This window comes from Lactuca saligna, chromosome 5 (genome assembly GCF_052625555.1).
Source record: "Lactuca saligna cultivar CGN05327 chromosome 5, ASM5262555v1, whole genome shotgun sequence".
NCBI lineage: Eukaryota > Viridiplantae > Streptophyta > Magnoliopsida > Asterales > Asteraceae > Lactuca > Lactuca saligna.
The window spans coordinates 96,533,372-96,554,586 of NC_136421.1; positions in this window are offsets into that span (position 1 = coordinate 96,533,372).

Sequence of the window (21,215 nt, forward strand, 5' to 3'; positions counted from 1 at the left end):
AAGATTTGTTCTCTTTGATGTTCTCTCTGAAGATTCTCAAGATGAAAGCGCTATCTTTCAAGAATTAGTACGTCAAGCCTCCTCACCCAATGTGCGTTCAATGCCAAATTCTGAAGAAAATCTCAATTGCTCAAGACGAAGTCATTCATTGAAGATAAATGTTGAAGCCAAACTCTCGATGAAGATTGACAAGAAAGCCAGCTACTTTTTAGGGGGAGTTTGTTGGGTCAATTAAGAACAGAAAGTTATAAACCAAGGGGGAGATTGTTGGGTCAAAATATGGTTTATACTTTGCTTTTCTGGGCAATTATACATTTATGTAATATTTTATGAGCTTACAGTCTAGTTTACGATCAGGTGATGTTTACAGTTGAGTTTACGGTCGTAAATGGGTTCAGTTAGCCCATATTCCATTGTATATATAGGTATTAGGGGTGAGGAGTAGACATGGATGTATAGAAGAGAGTTTATGGCCAAAGAGAAGTTTTGTGTGTGTAAATCTTTTGTATCTGGATCTTCATTCTAATCAATTCGTACATAGATTCATATTATTCTTCTTCTCCTTCTCTTCTATTTTTACTAGACATCGTCCGTTTGATTGGGATTCCACACCATCAAACGGATCTGATTGATACGCGGGCAAATTAGGGACTTAAAAATTTAGAGAATTTGTAGACTTAAAATTAGAATGCTAACCGATGATCGTGAGAGGTGTGTCTATTATATTTTAGGTAGTGCACCTCAATTGACACTAGCACTAGCTTACTTTAAGATAAAATGCCTAATTTGATTTTATATGCTAAATGGTTTGTATTATTGCATGGCTTAGGACTGCTAAAATTGCTATTACTTGACTAGATTAAGGTCTATTTTTTACCATGACTTTGGATAAAGAAATTTTATGTGTTCAGGTTTCTAAATGTTTAATTACGGTATTATAACCGGCATTAACTTTTCGGATTAATAAGGAGGTTTATGCTTGTAAACCTTCCTTATCTATATTCTCGTCTTGATACATTGAATGTTTGGTTTAGTATATAGAACTTCATGGTGAGGACACATATTATATTAGGAAACGATAACAGAAACTGTCATACTGAGCCTCGGGTGATCGAGCTTTCATTAGAGGTGGTAACCGTACCCAAACTAATCACAATAGCAATTATACAGGTAATTTTAGATCATCAAATAAACGAGACAAAACAACCACTTAGAAAGAATAATATTGAAATTAGTGCACCAGTTGTGCAATCTAATTTGAATAAGGAACAGTTAGAATTAGGAAACTACAATAGAGCCAATAAACAGGCTGAACCACGAAGAGGTAGGTGGTGTGAGATGTTATTCTTTTATATGGTGGTGAAAGATGTCATTAGACTTTATCATATTCATTTGAATTGAGTGTATTGTAAGACTAATATGGCAAGTCAATAGAGCGTGGATGAGTGTTCGCCCTTGGTCTACGTGGATCAGGGGCTCAACTAACATGTGAAACACTCCATCTGGGGAGTGCGGTCGCAAGACCAAAACTCAAAGGAATTGATGAGGGCCTGAACAAGCAGTAGATCATGTCGTTTAATCTGATACAACGCATAAAACCTTACCAGCCCTTGACACGTGAACAAGAAAGGCATAATACCAAAGTAAAGGTTGATAGAGATGGATGTAAGTATGGAGACTTCATGGCATCCCAACCACCAAGCCTTTCTATAAAGCCAAGGCTAAAGATAGTGATGGATTGGATCTATGAAATGGAGATGAAATTTGATCGTTGCGACTGTAGCGACAGATGGAAGATAATTTTTGCAGCCATACAACTTCAGACTAGTGTTTTAAGCTGGTGGAAACGAGTGGTCATTACTATCCTAAAAAGAGAATCATGTAAGATGACTTAGGAAGACTTCCTTGTACAGTTAAAAAAAGACCACTGCTCAGAAAAGGAGCTAGCATAAATAAGCAAGTAATTCTAGAATCGGAAGAAAAGAGACTTGAGTGTTGACTAGTATGCTGAAGCCTTTACGAAATATGATGTTAGTTCCTCACTTGGTTCCTACTTAATACTTTAGGATAGAAAGATTTGCTAAAGGATTACCAATGGATTTATTATAGTGGTGAAATTAGCAATTACTCTGAGAGCAGCCATCTAGATTACCAAATCTCTTGAGGACATGATCAAAAGAAGGACCACCACCCAAGCTGAAGTCGAAGAAAAGAGGATCAATGAAGGATCCTCATAGTCCAGCAAAAACAATAAGCTTTCAAGACCTAACCCCAATGAAAAGAAGGTTGGGGGTAACAAGGAACCAACATGGTGTCAAAATGCAGAAAGAATCATCTTGGACAATGCAAGGAAGATGTGATCTACTACAAGTGTGGAAAAGTTGGACACTATGCCAAAGAATGCAATGCATCGAGAAGGTATTATTTGAATGCAAAAACGAAGGGCGTGTAGTGAAGGACTGCCCAAGAAGGAAAGAAGATGCACAAACATCTCATGTGACTCTCAGGATGGTAAAAGAGGAAGTAGATGTAGCTTCGGGAAGCCAATATTATAAAGCTACTTATCTAAAGATCAAGATATGAAGCAAGTATCTTAGTATTAGGTTGTGTACCTGATGTAATAGGAAAGTAAAATAAATAAATCTTGTAATCATTTTTAATAAGAATGCAATTTCCTAAATTATGTTATGTGCTTTATGAGTGCTTTCCTTTTGTGATAACTTAGTGGACTGAGAGGAAATACTTTAGAAGAGTATAAGCAGGTGTGAAAGGTAGTAAAGGCCTATAATACCGAAAGCACAAGAATCACATTTGGATCAGGGAAAGTCACAAGGTTACTAAGTCTCTAAGTAATCAAGCTATTTTTTATTTCCATCATTACATTTTTTTCGGTAACAACTAGGATGATAAATATTATTCCAACCTTAGTGGTTATATCGAATTGAGTGTGACTAATCTACGAAGTAAGTTAGACATAGATTTTGATTTTAGATTGACAGAAAAGATAATTAAAGCGGTCAGTAGAGGTATCGTATTTGCCGTTAAGATTAAGAAACATATAGCTAGAAGTGATACATGATAGAATGTGATTATATGACATTATAACATGAAGGAAGGTATGTTTTGTGCTAGAGTCAGACTCAAAGAGACATGAGTCTAACTGTTGCATCAAAAAAATGGGAGATCATTAGAACATGACCCATTAGTCTATTACTGTAGCCAAAGTAAGGATCTTATCATAGGTTTTAATTAATTCTAGAAGCAGTAGGAGTCTCCATTGAAGATCAAATTTAGAACGAAGAGCAGGTGCAAGATGAAGCACCATCAACCTTCAAGAAGTCTAAGAGTTAGAAACTCAATAGAAAGGATGTAAGAGTTACCTAGGATGGAAAGGTAACATGTAGAGCCAATATACAAGCCCTTTTGATGTTGATGATTCTAGGACATAATCATCCTACGGTGGGAGATAAATGTAACTCCTACAAATTTGGGCTAATCAACTTAGAGATAATAAGCGTTAAAAATGATTTTTTGATAGAAGATTATTTAGGCCAAATTAATCTTAACAAAGTTTATAGTGTATGTAACAAGGATTCCATACATATAAAGAACGCTAAAATCTAACTTTGTATGAAGAAGTTATGCTTCTTTGAAGTATTGCGATTAAACCGACATGACTCTGCTTATCGTAAAAGTAATTTTTTTGTAACTTCCTTTTAGCCTAAGAGATCTAAAGTAAATTCATAGTATTTGTTAAACCGAGTGTGCATATAGAGAGCATCCAAATCTGACTTTGCAAGAGGAAGTTGTGATTTTTTGAAGTTTCGGCGCAACAGTACGGACCAAAAACCGAAATTAAAATCGGTTGATTATTAGCCAAAACAATGTAAATGAATTAAAGATCTCATAAATATGACCCCATCAATATAAAGATAGTTGAGAATGGAGTCCGTATGTAGGAGTTATACTTTTTACATCGATGGCTAGCAACCTATGCTACCAAAAATATAAATTTTTAATAGAGTGAGAATTAACTATTGAGGTCTAAAGGAAAGTTGTAGATCTGATCGACAGCTTTCCGGGGATATCAATAATGTAAAAAACGTCGAGCATATAAGAAGTTACACCATTTTGAAAATCTAAAAAATCATACGTGAGAAGTCTGCTACGTACATGATGACATGGTACCACAAGAAGGCGCCACGTGGCATTATCAGGATCCACCTTCCTCCGAGATACATGGCGACATGGATCCATGAGGTTATGACATGTGGCACCATAAGAAGGTGACACCTGGCACCTTCTAGAAGAAGCATGTGTGGACCACTAATATTGCGACATGTGGCATGAGCTGGGAGAAGCGATGTCGTATAAATAGTCCAGATGCTTCTACGACATCGCTTGGAAAAATCACCTATAAATAGTCCATGCCATATCAGCTTGGAAAAATCACCTATAAATAGTCCATGCCATATCAGCTTGGAAAAATCACTGTCCATGCCATATCAGCTTAGAAAAATCACCTATAAATAGTCCATGCCATATCACCTATAAATAGTCCATGCCATATCAGCTTTTCATATTCATCCCCTAGAGCATCTCTCTCTCTCTCTCTCCTGATATTCCCTATTGTAGACCCTTTTTCCTTCATTTTAGCTTGCGATGAAGCCCTGCAACACCCCTGAGCACTCATCTAAGTAGTAGCCTTCAAGTAGGAGATCCTGAGTCAGTATTCTACCTACTTAGATCCCGATTCTCATTAATAGTAATCTATAAGTTACCTACACTTACTCTGTCTCTATGTAAATTATGATTGTAGTTATAAGTCGTTACTAAGAACTTATAATTAAGATTTATCAATGATCCCAAGTTATTATACTGATTGATCTACTTACAGGAGAGGTGACTAGAATGGTCATGTCAACTTGGTAGGTGGATTTTAGAAAGGATATATGCCAAAATGGTCTTGCCTCTCAATTGTCGTACCTGGCTGATGCTTACCTAATAGATATTGATGTAGACTTTTACATTGTTGAGGAATCTATGTCCTTAGGATAATAAGTTCCAAAAAATATGACATTAGAATAAGACTTAACATTATGTACATATAGGACTTTTGGAAAAAGCTGTAAGGCGAAGCTCTACCCATTCACCAATCACCAGACATTTTTTCAAGTGAGTGTATAGTTACTTTCATCTTACACATAGATATAAAGTATATAAATAAATAAATGCTATATGTGATTGTGTGCAAAAATGTTTTGTGTTAGATGAAATATTATAAGATGAATTTTATATGATTTACCATATATGTATTTTCTTACCAATAATGTATTGGGTAGAAATAGGTAATGAGGGTTGAATAGAATAGAGAGGGAAATAGGAGATGAAAGATGAAAACAATAATAGGCCTTGAATTACTAGTACTTTAGTACTAGACGATGTAGTCATCTAGCAGAGTATGGATGACAACCATAGACTATTCTAGGCAGTACAGTGGAACGTTAGCATTCTCACAACCTGTAGGTGTTTTTGAACAATGTGTTTACCAGATGTACTCTAAAAGTTATGGACATGTATTGTAGGTGAATTCCCTAAAATAATAATGTCAACAAACAAAATGATCCCTAGGATAAATCCTTAGGAATGAATTTAGAAGAAAACCCACTGACATGTATCATGGAGGAATACCTAAACTAGTATTGTTAGCATAGATGATCCTTAGGGTAGATCCTTAAGAATAAAGAAGATAATGGGGATGGGAAATTGGGCTAATTGTTTGATAATTAAACATATTAACTATATTATTGTGGGTTGAAAACCCTATGTACTCACCAGGTTTCCCAACATGATCTTCAGTTTATTGTATCACAGGTATCGATATAAAAGATACATTTTGCTGAGAGATTGAAGGAGTATTAGGCCACCAGTTTAGTTACTATAAGACTTGTAATATTTTTTTATGCTTATGTTTATGTATTGATGATGACATCTGAATGTTTTAAGAAAAATAAAATACATTTCTTCGGAAATGTTTTGATAATATCATTATCATATTTTTGGTAACAAATTCTGCAAGATTATTCCTCAAAAAGGATACTCTGATTTCAAATAAACATAAACAAATAGGTCTTTTCTAGCCATCAAATTGGGGATGTCACGGATTCCCTAGTCGCCACGCCATGGATGCCCAAGGCCATATCGTACGGACTGGTCTGAACAACTCAATCGAGCGTAATCCATTTTATTTCGGTTTTAAGAGCTCTAAAGTTCAAATATGGTCCTTTCTAATGTCTTAATGGATAAAGTTTCCAACTTTATCCCTCAATACATCCCTTTAAGTCTAGATCTAAATTCTAAAGTCCAAAAAGGAAACTTAATGCATAGGACTATATTAACCACTTAATCCATGAAATCTTCAATCTAAAACTTCGATAAAGACTTTACGGACCCTAATGATCCCTAAAAATGCAAAATTTATGGACATGCATACCCCATGGTTGTCCTTTCTCAATTTAGCTCAAAATATGCAATATAACCAAGAAGTGAAGCAAAGTCTCTAAATCACCACAATAACCTAGATCTATGAGATATAGAGCTCTTAGAACATAGAGAAACCATAAAATTGAAACTGTAACTCTTCAACCCATACAAACCACATCAAAGGAACCATAATAAGATATAAACCCTAGATCTAAGGACAAAGGCATAAATATATGGAGACTTGAGGCATTACAAAGAGTCCAAAAGATGTACACAAGAGAAGGAAAACCTTATTTGCTAAATCGAGGCACTAACTCTTCTTCTTCTTCCTTTAAAACCACCAAGAACTTGCAAAGTGAGCACAAAAACTTCCAAAAGGATTAGGGTTTGCAAAATAAGTCGTTTGAGGGTGATGGAGGTTGAGGGTGGAGGAAACCATAGCCTTGGCTTCCTTTAAATATGGATAAAAATCCGAAAATTAGGGTTTTGGCCCAAAATGGTCTCCACGACATTGCCATTTAGTGCCATGGCGTGGCATCCATTTAAAATGCGTACTCACAAACCAAATTGCAACGTTGTGGTGATGCCATCACTACATTGTGGCCAGCCAAGTTTTAATACATAGTTAAAATTCATACTTTGGGATCAGAATGTTACATTATGACCACTATTACTTGTTGTTGTTATGGTTAAAAACAAGATATAACAATGTACTTTTATTTTCTTTTTTTGTTATAGCATCTTATGTCATGCCTTTCCATCAAAAACTTATAATCATAGTTTTTTTTCTTATCAGGACACCGTACTTTGAAAAATTCCTCCAAATATAACTTATGCTTTCAATCTTTTTCAAAGCATAATGTTGTAATAGGAAAAATTGAAGGTATAATGTTATTACTTTCACTTAAACTGATTATAAACACACAACATACCACACACTACACAAATACACAATATGCTAGAAAAAAAAAGGAGATTTTGTCAAAACAATAACATTGTAGGTTGAGAAAATACCTTCTTCGGATCCTTGTATAGAATATTGTTGAACATTAGTACTTATCTCATGCTAGGAAGACTATTGATCGATATCATTGTAGTTTGAGAAAACAACTTCTTCAGATCCTTCAGATTCCTTGTTCATTTTATACAGAAAGAAGACAGTAATCAATGCTTAATAAGAAAACCGTGAATACAAGAATAATAACATGTGAGTTAATTCAAAACAAGAATTTTAAAAATAGAAACAATGCTAATAACCAAAACAGAAATGTAACAACCCAAAAATAGGGATAATTTTTTAAATTTCATTCAAATCATACGACACTAATATCAAAATAATCAAAAGGGTATCATAGTAACATGTTATTAGAGTACAAATTCCCAAAATCTTTAAATGGGGAAACCATAGGGTGATGTGGTGCGATCAGGTCGGGCCCTTCCCCTTCGAGCTGGAAGTACCTAAAACATAAACTGAAAACTTTAAGCATAAAGCTTAGTGAGTTCCCTAAAAATACCACATACTAAACAAACATACAACCAATCAAATATGGTTGTTGGCCTACCCCTTTGGTTTGTTTTAACCGAATAGTATCACGCATATCTAGGTGCTTGCAATCCCCTTCAACTGGATACTGTCAAGCATATATGGATGCTTGCAATCCCCTTTGGTCTATTTCAACCAGATAACGAGTCTATTTCACCCCTCCTACTACCACATAATTGTTGGATTAGGTGTCTACGCCCACAACTAAAACTGGTATGTACTTGACCCAATTGTAGCACGGTCCTTTAGGGTTGCCTTCACTAAAGCTTGATAAGATGGACTTTTGAGAAAATGTTATTTGTGGTTTATTAATATATTATAAGTATAATATATTAATTGAGAAATCATATTATTTATTTAATATTGATCAAGAATTAATTTGGGATTAGTTTAGTGATCAAAAGAGACCAATTAAATATATAGAGACTGATTATGTAAATCAGTAATACTTATAGTTGGGCTAATGATCCATGATTGGTTAGGGTGGGCTAAACATATGTGATATTCCATGAAGGTTTAACCCATGTAACCTATAGATATAAAGAGTCATGTGAATTAGGGTTTGCATGGATGTAACCCTAGACTTTTCCCACATTATAAAAGGAATCCCATAGTCTCCAAAATCAGCCCCAAGAGTTTCCAAGAAGAGAAATAATTGATTTTGAGCTTCCTAGCCACTTCTCATAAGCCTCCTTTTGCACTTGGTGTTTGTGACACATTAGAGGCATCACATTTGAGGTGCTAAAGCTTTTGAAGGCCAAGAACTCTAAGCTACACTAAGAGGTATTCATATACTTTGATTTTATGTTGTATATCTCAAAGTTTTGTATGCTAGTTTAGGCTTCATGTTTGGAAACAATATTGTATGTATAATAGAGTAAACTTAGATCCAAAGCATCTAGGGTTACATGTGAACCATAAGGGTTTTATAGTGCTCAAAACCCAATGGTGGTATCAAAGCTTAGGGTAGTTTTCAGTTATATTGTTGCATTGTTCATGGTTCAAAGCTAAAGCAAAAAAGAAAAAGGATTTCTACCAGACTGAACTCGTCGAGTCCATAGATGAACTTGACGAGTTCATGATGAACTCGAGGGGTCCAAAGCCTGGCTCAACGAGTTGCACTGTCTGATGGTAGATTTTCAGGTTTTTGGCTTATATTGGATTAGGATCACTACCACAAACTGGTTTGTATCATAAAATCTATGTTTTCTGATTTAGTAGTGATCATACTCATCCAATTGAAAGATAATTGTCAAAGTTTTAAGGTAATTGTTGGTTTATATGATAAACAAAGTTACTTGTAAATTATTGATTTAATATTCTCTTGCTTTATGAGTTTAGTTAGATCAATCATGAATTATATGATAATTTTATTTGTTGAAATTGATCTAAATCTTTTAATGAATTCCATAATTTGTCCTCATGTTATGGAACATGAAAAGTCTCATCCATTCAAATAACATTAAACTCATAAGTTATGGAAATGAAGAGTTTTGAAGAGTTTTAAAACTTGCCCTCAAGTTTTGGAATTTGTAACGAAACATTTAATTTGAAACCCTAGAGTTTTAAAATTTACAATTCAACCCTTATACTATTATAATATTAATGTTAATATATATATATATGTATGTATGTATGTATGTATGTATGTATGTATGTATGTATGTATGTATGTATGTATAAGACAAGTCAGTCTTACCGTTAGTAGGCCTCATTCACATAGCCGATCTATAAGGGGGTATAAGGTTATTGCCAATAAAATAGTGGTTTAATGGGTGTCCACTCTTACCCACCGCTTCCTTGGCTTATGGAGGGTCGTTAGTCGAATGGGTAGGATAGGACATTAATCCTCATTAATAAGTATAATGAAATTATAAAGTAACTCAAATTTAGTAAATTCCCAATCTTAGTTACTTTAGGAAAAATGTGAAATTGGTGCTATTCCATGAAATTGCACTTTGCACCTTCCCAAGTTGTTAGTGGAGCATGTGTGGTTAACCGACACACTAATTTGGGACTGTCAAGGGTAGCAAAGGGTAACTTGATGTTTTTCATGGATCAATGGAGCGTATGTGGTTAACATGCACATTGATTAGGTGATAAGTGACATCAAGAGTACCAAGCAATTTTCATGGTTATTCACACCTTGTTTGTGATCCTCGGTATCCCAGTCACAAACTTAAAGGGCATAATCGAAATTTAAACATGCCATCGAAAAGTTTAATGAATCTCAAAGAATCTAGGAATTTCAATTCATTTAATGCTTAATAATCTATTTCGTTTTTTATGAAATTGGTAAATCGTCATTTATCTACCTTCAAATATTTTACAATTGGATTACGACATCCCTTTTCCGAATTGTAGAATATTGTGTTGGGTCCTAGCCTTAATATTTCATTTGGATGTAATATTAAGGATTCTTATCTAATCTAAGATTTTTTCTTCTTCCTTTTCAGATGTCTATCCCAAACAATGCTTCAGGCTCCAACCCTTCTAGCTCATTCTCCGTCATGAACTTGGTCGGAAGAACTATCTTCGATGGGTCAAACTTTAACAATTGGATTTGAAACATTCGTAAAGCCCTTCACTACGAGGACAAGGAATACGTTCTCGATAAAAAGCTGAAGGAGATTGATGAAGAAACTGCTACTCCCGAGAAAATCGAGGAATACAGGGTTCATGAAAGGGATGCAACAAAGGTGTCGTGAATTATGATTGCTACCATTACTGTTGAGCTTCAAAAGTCCTATGAGGACTTCTGGCCCTTTGAGATGCACCAATATTTGATGGAAAGGTACCATCAAAGTGCTCGACAGGAGAGGTATGAGAACATTACCTCCATGATCACAACATAAATAAATGATCGAGAGTTTATCATGGCCCACTTGCAGTAGATGCAAAGATATGTGGACCGCTTGCTGAAATTGAATGTCAATTTTGATGAAGAGTTGGCCATAGATATCATTCTACACTTTTTCCTTCTTTTTATGATCAGTTTCGTATGACCTATAATACGAACAAGGAGGAGGTCACTCTTAGCAAGCTTTAAGGCCTTCTAAGAACTGCAAAAAGCAACTTGAAAGGCAACTTTGTTGTACCCACTCCTACTATTGTTGTTGTCCCTATTCGGGCGATTGGACATGGGAAGGAAAAGAAGAGGAATGATCATTCCAAGAGCCACAAGGGAAAGTCCCATGATGGATCCTCTTCCAGTGGAACCAAAGGTGGTTCTACTAAACCTTCTACCAATCCAACGGAAGTAGAGAACTTCTATTTTCATGAAAATGGGCATTAGAAATGAAGTTTCTCCAAATACTTGCAGGACATTAAGGATGGGAAGATAAATCCCACCTTCGTAGGTATTTACACTATTATTTCTAATAACTCATCACATGCTAATTCTTGAGTCCTTGATACAGGTTGTGGATTTCACATTTATTTTGATTTGCAGGGACTAAAAAGAAGTGGGGATGTGGAGCACGAGAATATTAACTTAATCATGGGAAATAAGAAAATGTCACCTGACACTAAGATTGGAGTTTATTCTTTATTGCTTAGTAGTGGGCTAAATTTAGAGTTGAATAATTTTTGTTACTTGTTTGATATGGCAAGAAATATTATTTCCTTTCATAGTTGGTATAAACAAGGTTTTACCTTTTCTTTTAATAATGAAATTGGTGGTATTAATGCTTATTATAATGGTACATTTTATTTTGAAGCATTACCTTGTAATGGTATATATGAAAATGGGATGGTTGTAGATAACCTAGGAAATAATGTGTTGAATACTGATTCGTCCAATGTTTTGGACAAGGCATGATTGTCGCGTTGTCGTCTTGGACATGTCAACAAGAAGCGCAGAGCCCAACTCCAAAAGGATAGAGTCTTGGAGTCATTCGACTTGAAGTCGGATGACACTTGAGAATATTGTTTGCTTGGAAAGATGACCAAGTCACGCTTCGCTGGTACTTGTGAAAGGGGTGAAGGTATGTTGCGTCGCATACACACCGACATGTGCAGACCCATTAAGACTACCACAAGGGATGCTAACCGCTTATATGAGACTTTGATTGATGATTATAGTAGATATGGGTATGTCTAGCTAATCAAGCATAAGTCAAAAAACTTTGAAAAATTCAAAGAGTTTAAGAATGAAGTGGAAAATCATTTGGTAAATATATTAGTATCGAGTTTCATGACTATCTTAAGGAATGTGGAATTGTTTCATAATTGACGCCACTTAGGTCACCATAGCTTAATGGTGTGGCTGAGAGGCACAATCGAACCTTGTTGGACATGTTTCATTCCATGATGAATCGAGCTTCGCCACCTATCTCATTCTAGGGGTATGCCTTAGAGACTGTCGTCCATATCCTTAATCTAGTCCCTACTAAGGTTGCCAAAACACCTCACGATATGTGGACAGGGAAGGTTCCCTCATTAGCACACATCAAGGTTAGGGGTTGTGAGGCTTTTGTAAGACGAGAGACTCACAACAAGCTCAAACCTCGCAGTGAGTGATGTATTTTCATCGGCTACCCGCAAAAGTCCTTCGGGTATCTCCTCTATAGACTGAGTGGCAATATTGTCTTCGTTGCAAGAAGATGAGTCTTTCATAAGAGAACACTCATATGCCAAGATGATAATGGGAGGGAAATTGTCCTTGAAGATCTACAAGATTTAAGTGATGAACGAACCTCAAACACTAGCGCTCAACCCGTGGAGGAAACTCCTGCTGAACCGATTGATGAATTCGTACCGCTGAGATGTTCGAGTAGAGTTAGGGTTCCACCTATGTTATATGGTTTTCATATAACAGATGAAGGTGATACATGTATCAGTGATAATACATTGATAAATCTGGATGAACCTAACAACTACAAGGAAGCCATGGCAGGCCCTAAGTCTGCGAAATGGAAAGAGGCTATGGACATCGACATTCAGTCCATGTACAATAATCAATTTTGTAACTTGGTTGACAATGTTCCAGGTTGTAATACAGTCGGGTGCAAATGGAACTTCAAGAAGAAGACTGACATGGATGGGAAAGTACACACATATAAGGCGCGACTAGTTCTGTAGGGCTTTACTCAAACTCATGGAGTTGACTATGATGAGACCTTCTCACCAGTAGCAATGATTAAATCTATAAGGGTTAGGCTAGTCATAACTGCATTTCATGATTAGCTAAATATGGAAAATGGATGTGAAAACCACTTTCCTTAATGGAAAGTTAGCTAAAGATGTTTACATGTGTCATCCAGAGGGTTTTGTCAATGCAAAGTACCCTAATAGAGTGTGTAAGCTTGAGAAATACATCTTTGGATTGACACAAGCATCGTGCAGATGGAATCTTTATTTTGATTAGAAAGTCAAAGAGTTTGGATTTTCGAGAATCAACGATGAGTCCTTTGTATATGTAAAAGCTAGTGGGAAACGACATTCCAACGTTGCAGGATGTGAAGTCCTGTCTTAGGAGGTGTTTCCCTATGAAGGACCTTAAGGAAGTTGCTTACATTCTAGGGATAAGGATATTGAGAAACAGGACTAAAAGACAAATAGGACTTAGTCAAAGTATCTACTTGTACAAGGTGTTGAAGCGTTTCAACATGGAGAATTCCAAGAAAGGTGACTTACCTATCCAGAGCAATACCAAACTGAGCAAGGCTCAGAGTCCGACAACTGATGAAAAGATAGTGGATATGAGTCAAGTTCCATATGCCTCTGCTGTCAATTCAATCACGTACACTATAATGTGTAGTCGCCCATATCTTGCCTTTGCTTTGAGCATGGTCAATAGATATCAAGGGAATCCTGGTAGAGCTCACTAGACTATGGTAAAGAACATTCTTAAGTACCTACGAAGGACTAGGGACTGGGTCCTTACCCTCAGTGGGAGTGATGACTTAAGAGTGACATGGTATTGTGACGCCAATTTTTAGACCAACAGTGATAATTTATGCTCTCAATTGGGATGGGTGTCTACCCTAAATGGAGGAGCAGTAACATGGAAAAGCTCCAAGCAGGAGACTGTAGCATATTCAAAGTGCGAATCAGAGTACATAGCAGCGAGCGAAGCATCGAAGCAGGAGATATGGATGAAAAACTTCATCGAAGACCTTGGAGTTGCACCATCCATAAAGGAGCATGTGGATATTTTCTACGATAATGAAGGGGTTGTCACCTTTGTTGGGTTTAATACAAACAATCCTATGTGTGCATGCAACCCTAGTATTGGATCTATGTTTTCACTATTAGTTATACAGCTTTATGAACACAAAAAGAAACCTGGCATGCTACTATAATTTTCGAAATTCATATATAAAGCTAGAATACATACCTTTTGTTGTTATATAGCAATAACAACTAGTTCCTTGAATTTCCTTAGCTCTTGAAAGCAAGTACCACAAGTGTAGTACCTCTAATGGAGTCACAAACACCATATGCAACTTGGATGAAGAGGAGAAGAAAAGGAGGCACCAAAAACGGCTGGAAACCCTAATGGAAGTGTTGTCCACGTTTTTGGGGCCTAAGGGGTCCTTTATATACTAGTGTGGGCTTCTAGGGTTTCAGTCAAAACCCTAATGGACAGCTTAAACTCTAAGCAGCCCATGGAACCTTCTGGACAAGGCTATGGACGAAAATATGATGGGCTTCCATCATAATTTCGTTCACCCCTTATTCCTATAGCATTCCTTAGCCCAATAACTCAATTATCCAATAATTGCAGTCCAGTCCCCTATATTTAATTAATCTCTTTTAGCCACAAAATTAATTCTTAATTAATTCTTGACTAATATTAATTAAACAATATGATTTCTCCTTTAATATATTATTCTCATAATATATTAATAAATCATATTTAAACCTTTATCTCCTTAAATCATCCTACATATTGCTATGGTGAAGGCAACCCAAAAGGACCATGCTCATAATCGGGTCAAGTACATACCAAAATAGTTATGGACTTAGACACTAATCCAACAGTCTCCCACTTGGATAAGTCTAATAACTATTTTCCGTATGACTTCAGAACCTAATCAGCAATCGTAGCTTTCAAAAGCCGCTGTCAACTCTGATCTTATCAGATAACGTGTCCTTTAGATAAGGGATTATGTATTCCTCCATTCTCAAGATATCGTATAGACATAAGACATGAATTTCAATCATTCTCTCTATACTGTTTCCCGACTTCCGATTCATGACGACTGATAACAGACTACAATTGAACACATCAACTTAGTCCCGGCTTGGCCAAGCGCTTCGGTGTCATCACTAAATCATCGAAAGGCCCATAGATATCGCTTTTATCCCACTTTGGGTAAAAGGAATGGATAAACTTCGACTCAAATGCTCGCTTGTATTTACTGATCGAATCACACACAACAATAAGTTTTATAACACCAAGTTACTGGTGCGTTTACTTATTATCAATGTGTAACCGATTAACAAATAGCAACTCACACGTCTCGGTTTCAAGAATATACAATATTATCGTCTCACTAATCACTCGTGATAAATCCATGAAGTGATCCAAGTGAGCGTGGGTTTAATCCAATACTTTAATCTTATCAAAGCACTCACGAACTCTGCAGCAAACTTGTGCCATGTCTAAACACTTCAGACAATCTACAGATAGATTCATGACAGTCTTTATTCATACCTACTCCCAACGTATGACCAACTGTGGATGTTTGAATAACCTAGTTATTCTGGAAGTCAAAACATGCAAATTGAAACATGACAACAATACTTAATCCTATATGGCCTCAAACTTGTGAGAGTAAATAAAACCCTTCTATTTATCCACCATATTGATTACTCATTATTTATCATTTAATGTTTCGGATAATCAACTCATTACTTGAATTATACCAACAATTGTCCCATGCTCTAAACATGCACACTTTGTTTCCTATGGTCCATGCTTTGCGAAATAGATCACCTGAAAATTTTTCCAATGATGCTCATTTCACAATTCCTTAATCCTAATTATTAGTGTAAGAACACAAGGTTCTTGCCACTACTAGAATATGCTAGATTCTAACATTTTATGCAACGATCCCTTTGCAAAATCATAGCACAAAAGTCACCAAGACGTAGCTAATGAAATTACAAAGTACTTTCTTAGAAATTGTTACAAGACAATTCCATAGATGTGAAGTCTCACATTCAAAGTACATTCCTTTGAACATCCTTCTTGCATAAAAGTTTCTAATCTAGGCATAGACTCTCAATATCCAACTCCCAATATGGAAACATTTCCACATTTGCCATATGACAACTCATTCTTAATAGAATCTTATCTATTCATAATAATGTCGATATGGTCCATCCAATACCATACTTTCAACTACTTACAAGCGATCAACCCTCAACGAACTTTGGATCGTCCTTTGATAGTTGTTAAATTCTTTCAGTCAAAACCAATTCTATTCCTTTTTCCCTCTTAATGCGCTAGACATTTGGAAAATTTTAGAATGGTAAAATACTATAGCATTTACAATCGATCCTATACCCGAAGCGTATGGGACACGATGCATAATGTCTTACATAAAGATATGATACTTTACCAATCTTTTGCCATAATATTTTATGTGTCATGTTCTCACAATTCGAACTATGAAGAGGGATGCCGTAATCATAATCGAATTTTAAGAACACACAATGTATCCTTTGATTGAAAATATTAAAATTTCTTAATCTAAGCTTTAGATATTGAAACGGAGTATAATATTCTCTCCCTTAATTATAGCAAAACAACTTTTCAACCCATGCAACTTTGCAAATGGAATCTTTGTTTTTCTATAATTAATATTGCTAACTTGCAATACTCGCCATAACAATCATACAAGCATAACACTTATGCTCCCACTATCATGATGATTATCATATAAGCATAACATTTATGATCCCACTAGCTTTGACATGAACTTCCAGAAAACAATGCCTATTGAATCTCTGAAATTCATATTTCTAATACCAGATGCTTCGATAAGCCTTTATCTAAGCTTCTTAACCTTATACACCTTTGCCTTAGATAGCTCATATGTGTGTTTAAACAATTCATAACTTATGTTACTAAGTTCCAAATGTTGAAACTAATTGCCAAATCTCACAATTCGAACTATGGAAAGGGATGCCGTAACCATAATCGAATTTGAGAATACAATTTTCATAATTGCTATCTTATTAAAATCTCTCTTAGTGGAAGCATTTCCTCACAGTCATTTTCATGAAGGAGGGAATCTTATGACACTTAGATTTTATGGTGTATGAGTTCCTATCCATGTGAATTTGCCAAAAACAAGGTTTGCGACAAATCCAAACTCATATGGACTGAACTTTCTTAATCTTGATTTCTTGCCCTATGGTAACACGAGTGCCCACCATGCCTTCCAAGTAGTTTAGTAACTTGTCCCTACATATCAATTTACTTTCCATCGACTAAGGATTTAGTGTGTATTCAAATGAGAACTCATAGAACTCATATACACAATTAACTCAATTGGAATGGCAAAGAAACAAAACAATATCAGCACGATAGGTTGTAAACCTCAAGTCGTGTGCTAGTGATGATCGATAAGGTTTATTCTTGATTTGTTCTTGAAACTTTTCAAGACCATTAAGACTCCCACTGACTTCTTGACATATAAGATTCTCTTGTCAAGAAACATTTCTTGACAAACAAATATTCAAGAGTTAGTGAAGCATTTATCAAGACAAAACACTTCACACAATTGGTCCTAGTTGGTCTTTGTCTTATCCAAGACAGCACAACTTACCAATTTCAAATGTGCAAGAATAAGAAAACTTTTCCAAATTCCACATTTGATGAGTGTTATAAACCTACTTAAGACTTTTCACTCAATGTCACAATCTTGACTTTAAGACTTGATATTGGAACGAAGTATGATTGACTTCTTGATTTAACCATTTCTACAATACTTGATTCCTCTTCTTAGACATGCAATTGCACTAAGACTCACTTAGAGGATCTATTGAGACATGGTTCTTAATCTTTAAGACTTATCATAAAACACAATAAAAGGTACTCTCCCTTCTTCCTAGAAAAGAGAAACTTTTATCTTTCTGCCTACTCGATTCTTCTTTATTCGTTCTACTATTCATTGAAACTTTTTCAATCAATCTCAGAATTACACTTAATCTTATAAGTATAATCACATTTACTAAACTTTAGTAAATCATGACGAATATCTTTGTCACTCTTGTGGTGGACTTGATCAACGCACAACCTAGTGTACCTGATCTCCTAGTCTTTCAACTGACACTTTGCCAAAGAATTAGTCTAAGTTTCCCAAATGTGAAAGTTTTCCATTCATCATACAATACACATTGCATGATTCCAAGTTTCTATCAAATTGAAACTTGGGCGATGAGAAACTCTCCTTACTTGGTAAACTCTTGACACTTCCACAAATAATACAATTAAGAATCAAATCCATTATTTCTAATAATAGAAACATTCAAACATCAATTTTTCATACATGCCATTGCAAGGATAAATAAATAAGATAAAATCAAAATTTATTTTATTGCGGAAAAATTTGTCCTTACAATGTAATTCAATTGAAAAACTATGTTATTACATATTTCTTAACAATCTATTCTAACTCCAAGTAGTAGCTCAAGAATCCATTCTTCAAGTAATGCGATCGAAATCCATTTCTTCATGATTAGATTCAGCTCACTTCTTTTCTCAAGCTTCCTCTCTTTTCCTTGATCCTACAAAACATCAAAATGTAATCTTATCACATCATGTATTAAGAATCTAGAATAGGAACTTAAAAGAGTTAGTTAATGGATTTTACCTGAAGCAGAGCCATACTACTTGACTCTCCCATCTCTTAGATCTCTCAGGTAATTAGGGCAGCTTCGTCTCCAATGCCCCTTCTCTTGGCAATAAAAGCAAATAGACTCCTTTGGCACAACACATCGGACAATCACAGACTTAGTTCTTTCTGGACTTCCAATGTTGCCAGTGTCCATTGAAGTTTGGGAGTTTGATTCACTAGACAATTTTGCTTGACCAGCACGCCAAATCATTGCTGATTCAGCAGCTATAAGCAAATAGGTGAGATCAATTAGGGTCACGTCGTGGTCCATCATATAGTACTCTCTAACGAACTCACTATATGATTCAGGAAGTGACTGAAGAACCCAGTCAACAGCCAACTCACTTGAAATCTCGACACCCAACATGTTTAACCTATCAATGTATGACTTCATCTCTAAGACGTGCGCACACACAGGTTTCCCATCTTCGTGTTTACTTGTCAAAAGGGCTTGAGTGAGCTTGAACTTTTCAAGCCTTTGAACTTGTGGGTCAGGGAGAATAATTGGAGGAGGTGGAGGAAGTGAAGCATGACTCTCATTTCCTTGATCGTTTCTCGGAACGTCATCTTCATTTGGAAAGCTTGTTCCAAAGGATTTGGGAAGACTATTGTAAGATTCAGACATCTACAAAATGGGAGAAAATTCAAGTTAAGTTGATTAGAATTCTTGATGCAACACCCAAATGAAACATCAAGCTAGGATCCAACACAATACTCTACAACCTAGAAGAGGGATGCCGTAATCTAGTTGCAGACTATCTGAAGGTAGGTAAATGACGATTTACCAATTTCCACCATGAAAAACGAAAAAGAAGTTTAAGTTTTAAATGAATTGAAACTCCTAGATCTTTTGAGATTCATTGAACTTTTTCAATGGCATGTTTAATCTCGATTATGCCCTACTATTTGTGACTGGGATGCCGAGGATCACAAACAAGGTGTGAATAACCATACAAATCACGTGGTGCACCCAATGCTACAATCACCTAATCAATGTGCCGGTTAGCCACACACGCTCCATTGATCTACGATAAGCATCGAGCCACCCTTCGCCACCAATGTCATCCCCAAATTAGTGTGCCGGTTAACCACACACGCTCCACTAACGTTTGACAAGGGTACGAAGTGTAATTCCATGGGTTAGCATACAATTTCACATTTTGCCTAAAGTAACTATGATTTGGGAATTTGAAAAAGCATTTAGTTACTTTGTACTTCATTATACTTATAATGGAAGGTTTCTGTCCTATCCTACCCGTTCGGCTAACGACCCTCCACTAGTCAAGAGTGCGGTGGGTAAGAGTGGATACCCATTCAATCGCCATTTTATAGGCAATTTCCTTAAACACCCCTTATAGACTAGCTTCGTGAATGAGGCCTACTAACGGTAAGACTGAATTTTTAGTTATACATATATAATATTAAACTTTTAATGTTATATATAGTATAAGGGTGTATTTTACACTTTTGAAATACTAGGTTGTTTAAATTATACTTTTAATTAACCAAAATCATTATGGATTTATTAAATCTCTTTTAATTATACACTTAATTAATTTAATAAAACCATAAGGGTTTAATTTGAACTTTTCAAAATCAGGGTTTTGGAATTTAGACTTTCAAAATTAACTTTTAATCAACAATTTAAATTCCAAAACTTGAGGGCAAGTTTTGAAACTCTTCAAAACAATTAGGTTTTAATCACACTTAAAATTTTCGAATTTAAGACATTTAAATTAAAATTTTAAATATTAAAACTCTTGATTTAATAATTACCATAAATTAAACAATTAATTTAAATTATTAAATCACAAGGGATTATCTAGATCATGAGGATAATTAACAGTTATACATCTAAGATATCCTAATCCCTTGAATCCCTCTCTAAATCTCGAAAATAAGGGATGGGATAATTCAAGATCTTTAATTACCATATTTAACAATTAAAAGATAATTACAAGATATGGGATTATCCAAATCCCTAAAATTTAGGATCTAACCTTGGGGAAGGGGGTAATTTCGAAATCCAAGGGTTGGATAACCCTAGATTTCAAAATCTTGGAGGCTAAGGAAAGGATTTGGGAAACCCTAGCAAAAATCGCCATCTAGGGTTTTGCAACCCTAATTGCGAAAATTACCTAGCCTTTAGGGTTTATTAGCCATAAACCCTAATATGTCAAGTTCACAAATTTGAATAAAATCTAATTAAAAACAAAAACCAATGGCTCTGATACCACTGTTGGGTTTAATACAAACAATCCTATGTGTGCATGCAACCCTAGTATTGGATCTATGTTTTCACTATTAGTTATACAGCTTTATGAACACAAAAA